General features: G+C 43.4%; 1 protein-coding gene across 2 annotated transcripts in view; it reads right to left on the bottom strand.

Moving 5' to 3' along the window:
• The window catches only part of RIN2 (Ras and Rab interactor 2), a 69,285-nt gene extending 57,551 nt beyond the window's left edge, over positions 1-11,734 (bottom strand). The window contains exon 1 of one of the 2 annotated variants that reach the window (XM_053394898.1): positions 11,655-11,734. The gene's annotated coding sequence lies outside the window, so the exon portion shown is untranslated. Of the gene's footprint in view, positions 1-9,606; positions 9,626-11,654 lie in introns of those variants that run through there. The other variant, XM_053394897.1, reaches the window with a different exon arrangement.
• Positions 11,735-13,160: the final 1,426 nt, after the last annotated feature.

The raw sequence follows: 13,160 nt of genomic DNA, 5'->3' as shown, positions 1-13,160 counted from the left end.
GAAAATAAGCGCCAACTCCTGTTAGAAAGGACTTCGGGAACTGCTGGGCTGATAATCTAATCTCCCTCTCCTTTTGAAACTATTTAAAACAACTAGAACTCCTCCCAAGCAAAGCCCTCAAAATCGTGGGCCAGAAAAAGCAGCTTCAATTATTTCTGAGTCCGAGCATGGTACTCACAAGACAGTGCTACAAAGAACTGGGAATTTCCCCTACACAATCTACTATAACTCCCCCAAAGAAAAAGCAGGTCAAAATTTCATCCTACTTTCAGCCTAAGGAAACGAAGCAAACAATCCAGGAAACCTCCATTCTCATAAATGGTCTATTGACCACACCTGGACTGGGAGGGAGGCAAAAAAGAATGACAGAAGGGAAGGGATAGATCTAGCAACCGAATTAAAACAAGCCAGAAAAGCCAAAGAGGGCCCTGAAATATATTTGGAACAGGAACTATTCCTGAAAAACACAGAAACCAGGATAAATGGGACTTCCTTACCCTCACTATCAGGAGAGAAATTCAGGTGCTCCCCCTCAGTTGAATTGGCTGAGACAGACAAACAACTAAACAGTCCAAGGTTACAGCACCCGGACAACTACATTTTTTACCTGTCAGGGATGAGCTGCTCAAAAACTATTCTATACAGTTAAGTAAAGAACTAGAGCCAATTAAAAATTTCCTTTCGGAAAGTTTGTGCCTGCTTACCACCCTAACTGAATTAATTAAGAGACAAGAAGCCTCCTTCCTTCACATAATAATATGACCAATGGAAATGAAACCCAACTGGGCCTTGATTACAAAAAAACCAAACAGAATCCAACCAGCTCAGGAGGAGGGAGGGTCTCCTGCTCCCAAGACACTGGCCTTAAAGAGAAAAAACTCAAAGCAAAAAAAGAAAAAGCCTAAAAATATCAAACTGGGAAGCCGAAAGGGAAAGCCGCTCTGTCGGACTGAAAAAATGAATTTCCAAAAGCTCTTTAAGGTGTTGGAGAATCCAACGATAAAGAACTCAGTTTCTGCAACACAAAAGAAAACCGCAAACTCAGGTCCTTCAATAAAGCATCCTGAGGACAAGCCCTATGCCACAGCAGAACATACGTCGCCCTCCAGCGGGGTTACGGGAAAACGAAAGGAAATCTCGGTTCCCAAGCAACCAACCCTTATCAAGACGTCTCAAGGAAATCTTGTTCATTCTAACCTAACTAAAAAGGCTCACGACAAAACAGCACAGACTCAATGGAACTTAACCTTAAACAATCATCAACGTGTCTTCTCAATCCTTCCCTCTTACAGAGGCCTCCCAACGTATGTACAAAGGAAAGTAAACATTCTTGAGAAAATCGATTTAGTCACCAGGGGCCTTGTGACAGCAGAAAATATTATTAATGTAATACGACATGTTCCAAAATAGGGCTGTAGTGACTTTTAAGGACTGGTCCTCAACTAAATGGACAATATCAAACAAAGACAACTTCTTGAGGGTTGGTCTGATTGTGCACCATTTCTTTGAAATCTCAGGTCTTTGCCATCAGTGTCTATTTTGTATGGTTTTATTTTTAAAAATTTGTATACTGCCCTTTATCCAAAGATCTCAGGGCGATTCACAACATAACAGTACGAAATAAAACCATGAAATGAATAATAAAAACAAAAGCAAAATGAAACTATAACAGCAATTGCTGTTTTGTGCTTTTAACTATCTTCAGTATGCATTGACTTGAGACTGTTGTTTTGAAGGTGATTAATAAATCAATGATATTATTGATCTGGATACTCTGTTGACACAACTGAGAAGTTTGTTTAGCTGCCACATTACACTGCTGAAACGGGCTGCATTGGTTGTCTACTAAAACCCTTTTCAACATGTACTGCTGTTGTCAAGCAAGGTGTTGCGCATTGTGTATTTGTGCATTTACCTAAATTTACCTAAACAAAACTCTTTACATTTATAACCACTGAGTTGCTCTGCTTCTTTGTCTGTATGCCAATGTCTGGCAATGATCACTACAAGCTATACGTGAGCCACACCTGGATGTAACTTTCATAGTTATAGGTAACATAGTTCGGCAATTCTAGTGAGATTTTTTTTTTTTAAAGTTATATTCATTTTAAACACAAAATGCACAAAACACAAACAATAAACGCAAACAAATCCATACCCTCCAACATTTCTCCGATAAAAATAGGGATGTCCCATTCCATAATGATAGTTTTACTATTTATACCCCACAAATTGATTACTTGTTTACTTTCGAAATAATATTCCCATGATGCAGCTTCCACAATTACACCCTAATATATTTTTACTGAATTTGCAATTTACAAATTACTATCATTTTATGGACTCTAGATGGTTGGGATATGTACTTCAAAATGCAGCAGTGGGAGTCGTATTTTAAAATGGTCAAAACTGAAATTAAACAAGATGGTAATGCTGTTAAGGAGTGGCTATAGTACCATTAGGAGCTTTAGAGTACCTCCAAGATCCAGAACTGCTTCTTAAAAGGAAGGTTGGCGTTTATACCAAGAGTGCCTTTTTCCTAATCTTAATAATTAGGTTGCTGCTTCTACATATTTCCCATGCTGATTTATGGTTCTGAACACTTTCCTGGTAGAGCAAAAAACTTTCTCCCAATATAAATGTACTGGTCTATTAAAATTTTAATATTTTATATCTAGCCCACAAATTTGAGGGTTGTTTAAAATAGCACATCTTTATCTAGGCCTTGGCAAACTTCCCTTCTTCTGACATTATTTCCTTTTCCACAGTCGGCTGAGAGCCTAGTTCATGGAGTCCACTGATACAGTGACACACAGGATTACATTGACATTCAGGAGCCAAAATACAGGAACTGTCTATGGTGCCAGTACTTGACAGATCTCTTAATTCAAATGTTGCATTGTTAGTCCAGCTGTAACTGCAAACAAAGTACGGGATTTGAAGGAGGAGGAGGGAGGGGGGAGTCCCAACTTCCATAAACCGTCAGAAAGAGATTCTGTTCATTCTTACAGGGTGAAAGAGAACAGGACGTACAGATTCGCTACAGGCAAAGTACAACACAGAGAAACAGAGCACAAATTTGATGTTTTCATGGGTTTATCTGTATGTTTACTCCTTCATTTGATAAATGGAGTACAACAGCTCCTGGTCAAAAACCATGGTACTAAAGGCCTCTTTGATAGGCCTTTCACCATCTTTTCTTACCCACCTGAGGTATGATTCTGCCCTCAAAACTGTGAAACAGAGGTTATGGGATATTGCCTTTAGTGATTTACAATATCGCTCACATGTGACCTGTGGCCCATCTGTGTCAGGAATCTAATACTTACAGGGTTTTTTGTTATCTCCCTCCCTTAAGAATTTGGCCGTATCTAACTACTGTTGTTTGTTTCCTAAAGCCAGATTAAATGTTTTCCATTCTGAAGTGCTGAGAAGATTCGCTGGTGTCACATACCAAGACAGGCTGTGCCCATTCGCCCAAGATGTTTTATTGCATTGTAATCTGTATAAACAGGTTAGAAAGCATCTAATCAATCCAATACTAACGAAACAACCTAAAATTAATGACTTATTTTATGTCACGGTTCTCCTTGAGTATAAGTTTAATACTATTACATTGGCTGCAGCAAAATTCCTCTCGGAGGCAGTGAGAATCAGAAATCAATATTTACAGGCTAAAGCTCCTCTGTTGGCTAGTAAGGCTGATCTTACACCTTAATAACTGTTGATATTTACTATTGTTGTACTGTGCTGTAAACCACTGAGCCTTGGGCTTGCCAATCGGAAGGTCGGCGGTTCGAATCCCCGCAACGGGGTGAGCTCCTGTTGTTTGGTCCCAGCTCCTGCCAACCTAGCAGTTTAAAAGCACGCCAGTGCAAGTAGATAAATAGGTACTCCAGCAGGAAGGTAAACGGCGTTTCCGTGCGCTGCTCTGATTTCACCAGAAACGGCTTAGTCATGCTGGCCACATGACCCAGAAAAACTGTCTGCGGACAAATGTCGGCTCCCTTGGCCAGTAAAGCGAGATGAGGGCCGGAACCCCAGAGTCGTTCGTGACTGGACTTAACTGTCAGGGGTCCTTTACCTTTACTGTGCATTTTGGGTCTACGGACCTCAATAAAGCTGTATGTGGATTATAAAAGGCAAGCGTTTCTAACCTGACAGGTAGGAAGATAGTATTTGTTTAAATCTATAGATTATAACAAAGCATAAAAGTTAAAATTTTCATCAAAACAGATATAAAGTAAAATGCTTTGAAAAGTAGGATGAATAAATGATCAGCAGAAAGATGTATAAGCACCCCATAACACCCCAAAAGCGCAAATTAGGATAAATGCAAGACAAATATTCATTGTCATATTAACCACCCCATGAACAAATCAGGACAAATGCTCATCAAGACTCGATATAATATAACCTCTAAATAAGATTTGTCTAAGCAATTCAGGATGCTTGTTCAACAAAGAGGAAGCCAAAACTGACTCTGGTCTAACCATCCCTCTTTCACTTTTCTCCAGTTTTGGGACCACCCTATTTCCTGTTTTGCCTATTTCAGGCACTGATTAAAGTCAATTAAAAAGGCAAATTGGCTCAAATTTAATGGGGTGGAAGTATGGAGAGTTCCAGTCCCTTCCCCATCCCAGTTTCCAACAACAAAGAGCAACCAAGATGAAAACAAGCTCATAAAACATCAGTTGTCTGATCATCGCAGTTAGAAATTCTATGTGGATTTCCAGATATTGCTTTTATTCTGTTTGACTTCAGTGAGCTGTGTATACAAATAGTTACAGGATCTGCCCTTTAAATAGTTCAGCAATGTGAACAAAGAAATTGAAAGTCTGCTCATTGTACAAACAAAAATAAGTGAGGGGCCCTCAATCATGCGATCACCATGGAGAAAGCCACCTGTGAGCACCTTTTATAGACAAGCCTAACCACATGCAACTCAGGATAGGATCTCAATCTATTCAGATTGCTAATACAATAGTGTAGTCTGCAAACCAGTGTGACTTTACTCCAGTTTTATTGCTTACAGATTCCTAACCCCTTCTTCCAGTTCTAAATATTTCTAAAAATGTAATTTAACAATTGTGATTGAGATATATATATATATATATATATATATATATATATATATATATATCACTACCAAGATGCACATTCAACTACAGTCATTTTAAGATTGTACATTACTCTCAAAAGCAGCCCTAACAAGGCTTGGATTGCATTTTGAGATCTGCCCTAGTGCAATTATTTGGCTCTCTGAAACTTTGCCCCTTATCTAACATGGCAAGTGCCAGGTGTTATTCATTAACAGAGTAGACCTAAGCAGGAAAAAGTAGATGAGAAAACTTCAAGGCAGAGTGCAAAGGTGCTGAACCTGGGGATAGCAGAAGCCATGAAAGATAAAACGTTATCAACAAAAATAGCAAAGGATCAACTTTCACTCTCTAGGAATCTGCGTCTAAAGAAAAAGATGAGGAAGAGGGAACATTAGTACTACTGGTATTTGAGATTTCACTGTTTTGAAAGTACTGTATTTCACACAGGATTGGTATTTAACATGCCTCAGAACTCGTATCATACTGTGCTTTGAAACCACACCACCGAAGCACAATGTAAGAAACCACAGCTTACCTTCCACAACTGGAAGAAGAGGAATGCACATAGCGCACTGGGCTTTGGATGTTGCAGAAACACTTCTGGCTTTGAAAAGTTCTGCAGAGCAACCTAAAAAATTCATTGAGTGGCATTCATTTAACTGAGAGTAGACCTACTAAAACTTAATAAAATGAATAGACCTAACTTAGCCATGCTGATTAACTTCAATGGGTCTACTCTGTAAAACATAGCTGACTACCATTCAGTGTCAGTTTTGGAAGAGTAAAAGGAAAGTGGTTTCACATGTTGCACTGAATACAGACACTCCAAAATTCAGTCCATTTTTGAAAGGTTATGGGCATCAAGCCAGGCCACATGAAAGACTCTCCTTCCACCACAGGACCCAATGGCAGTCTCGATCATTGGATATTTGTGTTTCCCTGTGAGGGTTCTTCTTCAGAGACACCAGCCATTTCAGCACAAGGCCAATGGGAAAAGCTGGACTATGTCACTTAACTGGGAGCAAAGCAGGACAGTGGGGAAAGGGGCCCTTACGATCTGATCACTCAATCATGCAATCATACAGTAAGCCCTCAATTTACGTTGGGGTAAAACTGTCGAAGCCTCTCTGCACGCTATTTGAATAACAGTCTGTAAATATCAAATAAGGCAGTGTCAACAATCAAGATCACTGGTGGGGCGGGGGGGGGGGATACAAGCTTGAGGGCCAATGTTGATTGCTATGACTGCAACATCCTTACCAGTGCTTCTAATTACTGCAGAGTAATTCTGTTAAAATTACAACCAATGACTCATTTTTCATTTTCATATATAGTTAACATGTTCTATATCATGTTAAAGGTAATTAAACTTTGGAAATGATACTAGTGTGAAAGAACCTTGGAAACTGACTTTAATGAGTCTGAATTCCAGTTATCACTAACAACATGCTGTGTATAGCTCAGCTCATCAAGACTTCTGACACTCACACACACACAAGTTTGCATGAAGTCAGTGGTGTTCATTTCTATGAGCAAAGCAAACAAGTTTACTTTCACATACTATATAAGAATTCCTGATGGGTTTAGTAATTTTCTGCAATGAAAAGACACTTGCTCAAGACTGGATTGCTTTCTACTCTTTTCCAAAACTTGATGTAGCTTATGAACAAACTGCTACTCAGTGGACCCGCTGCATATTTTCTCTCTCTCACATAATCTGTGACAAAGTCCAAACTGGTACACTTGTCCTTTGCTGAAAGCTTAACCAGTTACCGAACAGTGGTGCTTGTGCGCTCTCCAAATCTTAAAAGGATCACAAAGTTCTTGGAAGAGAGCCAGCCCATCCAAAATTTTCGGACCATTGTTTGGAATTTGGGTCAGTAACAGGGCTATAAAAGAAAAGCAAAAACCTACAGCTGTCTAGAAAGTTTATGCTGTCTTCTGTGAACTGGGAATATTTTTCTTCCCATTCAAGAAACAGCCTCTCTTTCTGGACAGATCAGACAAAACTGGAGTGTAAGAAGAGACATGACATTGCTAGCAGTGAGCAGACTAAGTGTGGTTTTCCTACTTTTAACCTACTTCTAAAAGTCACAGAATCACAGAATTGTAGAGTTGGTGTTTTCAGATTTTTAGTTCTGACTGAGTGAATGCAACCAGTAATTCAGTAAGTTCACTAGCAGAACCATATTTTTCTAAGGTAGAAAACAAATTATTTTAAATCTCATATATAAAAATGCCACTTGAACCAGTCAATACTCTAAAACAAGTGCCTTTCTAACTCTGCTTGGGGGGGGTATTGAGTTCTTGAAAAGTTTTCCAAGTGTTCCTCAATAACTAACTCTATAATGGATCTGTAAAGGAGAAGCTTCTCAGAAAGACGGATTGCCTGTAACCTCTCTTGCAAAGTGCATCAGCAGAGAAATGCTGAAGATGTTCTATGGCAGTGGTGTCCAAACTTTTTTCAAAGAGGGCCAGATTTGATGAAGTGAAGGGCCATGAGGGCCGACCAAAGTTGTTGAGCTCTCTTTAGGATTGACGTTGTTGAGGTTTTTTTAGGACTGAAATTTTTAGGATTTTACCCAAGGAAATAAACTGCCACTGGGGCTGGATTAAACCGACTGGCAGGCCGGATTAGGCCCCTGAAACGGATCTTGCACATGCCTGTTCTATGGAGTACGTTGATACTTGTGAATCATGTGCATGCCCACAATCCCCTGCAATGGCAACTGCACAAAGATTCCTTTGCAGGTAAATTCTTGTGGGAAAGCTTGATAACATATTCATAAGAGGAGCCTCAGACTCATGAAAATGACTGAGTCATTTTCTGTGGGGGGAAAAACATGTCTTATGGCTGTCTCATGCTTTTGTATGAGTTCTCAATATTTCCCTGTCTACAGAGGGTAAGCCTGCCACCACTTCATATTATTTTGTTATAGCAGCCTCTCACATTGTGTCACTATGCCATGGAAAACTGCAGAAAGGTTGTGTCAATACAATCAAGTTATTCTTAGGTTTCAAAACCGTATTTTAAACTGTTTGACCCTCATACATTTGAAGAGAATCCATGGAGTATTAGGGGAGGGGTAGTACAGTTTGTCCACCTTTAGTTCTCACGCTGCACTCAGCTCTCACCTGTGGCTCCTAGAAGCTATCAGCATTCCAGGAAATGGATTTGACTGACCAGCTAAACCAGGTGAGGGTAACCAATGGGTCTCAAACCCTCAGGGAGTTAGGAACTTCCCCTGCATGTGATGACAGGCTCCGGTGGATTGAGTGGACGAGACCAATAATGGGTTCATCGGTTAAGAAGGTGGCTTCTGCATACGCTATGGAGGGAAATGAGGAGCAGGTGGGGCTTGTCAACATGGGAAGATAGCCCATCTAGGAGAAGGAAAACTCTGATCCTAAGCCGCCACTGCCTTGTGGGATATCTTCAGGAAAAGAAAAGGCTAAGGAATAAACTCTACACAAATCCAGAGTGGAGTCCCCAAAACAGTTGGATGGCTCCTCTTTCCAACAACTCCTGCAGCCAAACATTTTGCTCTGCTTCACTTTGGACCACACTAGCAAGGCCGAGGGGATGTCTTGTTGTCTGGGCAGCCCAGGACTTCCATTTACATACTGCCCAGGCTTGTGCCCCAGGGAGGTCACTCCATTGTCTCTCAAGGCAGATGGAGAACAACAACAACAATCACCATGTTAATGCAACTGCTCTAAAAAACTAGAGCAGTTCAAATTTTCATTTACCAACTTGACATTGTGGAAATACACAGGTGAAGAACAGATTTACAAGAAAAGCAACAGAAAAAGAAGAGTGAAACAGCCTGGCTTTCTGGTAAACACTGAGAGCCATTGTCACCCAGAAAAATTCTCTTATGGGACTCTGTGGTGAAAACCCTATTAAAATGCTGCACTGGGAGTTAGCAGAGCTGCATCGATTCAATTTTTTACTAAATGAGCCTTCCTCAAATGTTTTGAAATGTAATGCCCACCTAGTACAGCCTAGATAGCTGAGAGCTGTCATCTGAAACACCTAGAGAGTACCAGATTCAGGAAGGTTGCACTAGGTATGCCAATAGTATAGTGGTGGTATGTGATTCTAGTCTTCTTCTCTCTCCAGTCCTCCCGATGGGGAAACAACTCTTGCATGTCTCTTCCACATGTCATGGTCTTACCATGTGCAATGTTCACATGCCACTTTCAACTGTCCCAAGGTCTGCATGGCACTTCAAAAGACCACTGGAGAAACATTAAACATTGCTGCTTATCACACAGATGTCCCATACAGAGATGGATTTTGAGTAGCAGCCACACATGGGCCTTCCAAATAAATACGGTAATAAATAATAAAACCCATTGGTAAGACAGAAGCAAAACAGAAACTTTGCTATGTTATGCACATTCCGTACCATGTAATCTGAGTACTTTCAATAATTGTTTTATTGCATTTTGCCCCCATGTTAGATAAACACTAATAAAGTTATTACTCATACAGACGTACCTTGGAAGTCGAACGGAATCCATTCCGGAAGTCCGCTTGACTCCCAAAATGTTCGACTTCCAAGGCCTTGATCAAAAATCCTGCAGAAAATGTTTGGTCCAAAGTCTAATATCAGCAAATAATCATTTTTATGTTGACAGAACAAAAAATCATTTTTAGGCTTCTTTAGCTCTTTTTATGCTGATTTTTCCGAAAAGGACTACCACAACACTCCCCCCTGCTTTTTCCACCTTCAATACATCCTTAATTTACAATTACAAACAAATGTGAAATTTGCATTTATTATTACAGCTAGTTCAAATATTTAACATTGGTTCTAATGCATACATACAAATATTTCTTTACCTGCGCATGCACACCTTTAAAAAAAAGATCCAGGAAGTGTGCAGGAACAAGTTAGCAGCTGGGAAGAGCAATTCAAATCCTGATCCACTGTGCTGGATGAGATGGAGTTGTTCCTCCACCCAGCCATGCCCAGCTCTGCCATTGGCAAGGAAGCCACACCAGCAAAGAATGTCCCAACATGCCCACTAAATCTGCTGGAAAATACCACCAGAATTATCCCTGCCTGAAATGGGGTATTTTGGAAGCAGTACTGTATCAGCACAGGATTTGCTGGATCCCAAGCTGGCCCTGCTTCTGACATCATGTGATGGCAATGGGCCTGATCCAAGTCTCTTTGCTGCACCAGCCTGGGAGCAAAGAGGTCATTTGACCACTACCACCCTTCTTCCCTTGTTCACACAAGTGGAGGGGCTGAAGACGGGGTGGTGGTTGCGCCACCAAGCCCTGCCACTGCTGGCCAGCGACTTGGTCTTCAGTCTTCATTATCGTGTTTCACAATGGGAAAAATGAAGTCTTCTGCTTTAGGGAGGGGACAATAACTATTCTGTTTGCTTGTTTGTTTTTAATTCTTAATACCAAAGTATTGTGCAAGTGTGGTGTTTACCTGACCAAGGCTTGCACAAGAGGAATAAAAAGATCTTACATAAGACCTTTGAATTAATTCTTTATTTTATTTAAAGCCCAGTTTCAGTTTCACTTACTCACTCATTTGTTTACATACCCCACCTTTTCCTCTAAGGAACAGCTACAGAGGCCCATAGTCACCCAATGAGCTCCATAGTAAGTGGAGATTTGAACCCTGGTCTCCGAGCATCTAGTCCACACTCCAATCACTACACCACACTGGCTCTGCTGGAGATCTTGAGGAAACAGCTCCTCTTGATTACATTGCTTCAGCTCAAGCGTGTCTTTAGCTGTTGGTGGAAATGGGCACCTTCATTATCAACTGTGCTGCTCTATAAGCAAAATGGCTCAGAATGGAAGCCAGTGTGGCTTTGGAGGCCACTCACTGAAACTCTCTACAAGTGACAAACTGCCCACCAAGAAAAAATGTGCTAAGGAGCAGTGGGCAGACGCGGAACAGGTTACTTTTCAGGTTTTCCACAGTAATGTTTCCAGATTAAATGTTAAGCATTGCAGGCGTTTCGATGGCAAGCTGTGGAAGCTGCAAAAAACTTGCCTGCACGAAGGAGCAGCTCCGAACTTCTGTCTGGATGCGCCCCGTGTTCCAGAACATGGGTGCCAACTCCCTGGGGTGCCAGCACCCACCAAATTCCCCAGGAAGGGGTCGGATTCCCACAAATTTTGGAGCCAGGGCCAAGGTGGCCCTCCTGCTCCATCCTATACACCGGACGGAGGTCGGGCTTGGGAAGTTTTGGCCGTCTGAAGGGAAAGCGGCGGAGGCGCAATTGGGAGGCGGGCAGAGCGCAGGAACCCCCTGCTTGGCCCGAGGCCCCGGGGACGAGCGTCCAGGTGAAGTCCGGAGCGGCGCTCGGAGGAGCACAGCCCCCTCCTCTCAAAACAAGTGCCTCGGAAGCCAGCACACTTCAGGATGCGACCCCTTTCTTTCCCCGAAGGCAAAACGTCCCCGGGACCAGAGCGACCTCCCCCTCCTTCCAAAGTGCTCTCGCGGGGGGGGGGGCGACCCTTCGCTCCCGGAGCAGCAGCCTCCCCCCCCCCCCGGACGCGGCTCGGCTCCTTACCTCTCGAGGCGGGCTTGGTCTGGCCGGGTCTCGCCACTCTCTCCCCCGCCCGTCTCTCGGGGCGCAGCGGCGCTTCGCGGGACCCCTTCCAGGGGCGAGCCGACTCCGGGCGGGGGGAAGAGGAAGAGGAAGTGGCTCCTGGACGAGGCCGGGAGCAACAGGCGGGAGCGAGCGAGGGAGGGAGGGAGGAGGCGGGCGGGAGAGAGAGAGAGAGAGAGAGAGAGAGAGGCGGCCCGGCTGGCGCCTCAGGAATGGGGGCGGCGCGGGCAGGCGGGGGCTGCAGGTGCCCGGCTGCGGCGAGGGGGGCCGCGGCTCCCAACAACCCGGGCTCCGCGCAGCGTCAGAAAAGTGTGCCTCTGAGGACGTCCAGAGCGCTTTCCCCTCCCTCGCATCTGGGGCAGAGCTGGGCGAGGGCGGGAAGGCCACTGCTTTCCCTGGCTTGGGGGGTCAGGCTTAGCCGCGCGACCTCGCAAGGCCAGAGGGCTTGGCCTTCGCCAGATCTAGTTCTGCGCGCCCTTCGCGAAAGTGCCTTTTGTTGTTCCGCGGCGCTCCTTCGCTCTGGCTCCCTTTAAAGAGCCAGCCTGCCTGCCTGCCTGCCTTCTTTCTTTCTTTGCAACTGACTCCCCGCTCCCTTCCCAGGACGGCGGAAAATATGAAGCGTGCAAGGGGGAGACGCGAGAGGCTTCGTGCTCCGCCAGCCCCGGAGCTGGAGCAGAGCAGGCGGCTCCGCCAGCGGCCATCCAAACATTCCGCGGCGGAAGTTTTGCAGGGCTGCGTGACTCCCGTCCAAGTTCTGGAAAGCGCTGCAGAAAGAAGAAAAGGCATGAAGGATTGGGATGTTCATTAGCTGTCTCTTAGCTCTACTTGGTACCTCTGCATATGCCCAGCTTTAAGTTAAATCAGGCTCAGAATAGGGATTTGTTTTATATATGTACTTGTGCTCCCCTTTAATATTTACATTTATTAAAAGCTGCTAACCGTAATTATTGACAACACAATAATTGTGAAGCTTTTATCAACTTGTGACACACATTTTTTAAAGCCCATACAGTAAGTCCCACTAAATCCAGTGGAGACCTTTCTCAGTAAGTACAGTAAGTCCACAACTTGTGTGCAATTATATTTCAGTGCATGGAAAAAAAGAAGAAGAAGAAGAGGCAGAAAGGAGGCAGGGTTCAAGGAAAAATGACTTTGGTAATCCCACCTGCCACTAAACCCGATGGGTTTTGACTATATGCGATTTTGGCTTTAGGTGCAGTCCCTGGAACATAAGCCCCAAGTAAGTTGTGGGCCTACTATATGCCTAAGATGTGGCTAGAAAACTCAACAAGCACCAGGTATGGTACCAGGCAGAGGGCCTTCTTGGTGGTAGCACCTTGGAGACCAACTGTTTGTTCTGGGTATAAGCTTTTCTTCAGGTATCTGAAGAAGTGTGCATGCACACAACAGCTTATACCCAGAACAAACTTAGCTGGTCTCTAAGGTGCAACTGGACATTTTTTAAAT

Source organism: Podarcis raffonei, chromosome 7, assembly GCF_027172205.1.
Source record: "Podarcis raffonei isolate rPodRaf1 chromosome 7, rPodRaf1.pri, whole genome shotgun sequence".
Lineage (NCBI taxonomy): Eukaryota > Metazoa > Chordata > Lepidosauria > Squamata > Lacertidae > Podarcis > Podarcis raffonei.
Note: the sequence above shows the minus strand (reverse complement) of the source record. Positions and strands in the feature narration are given on the sequence as shown.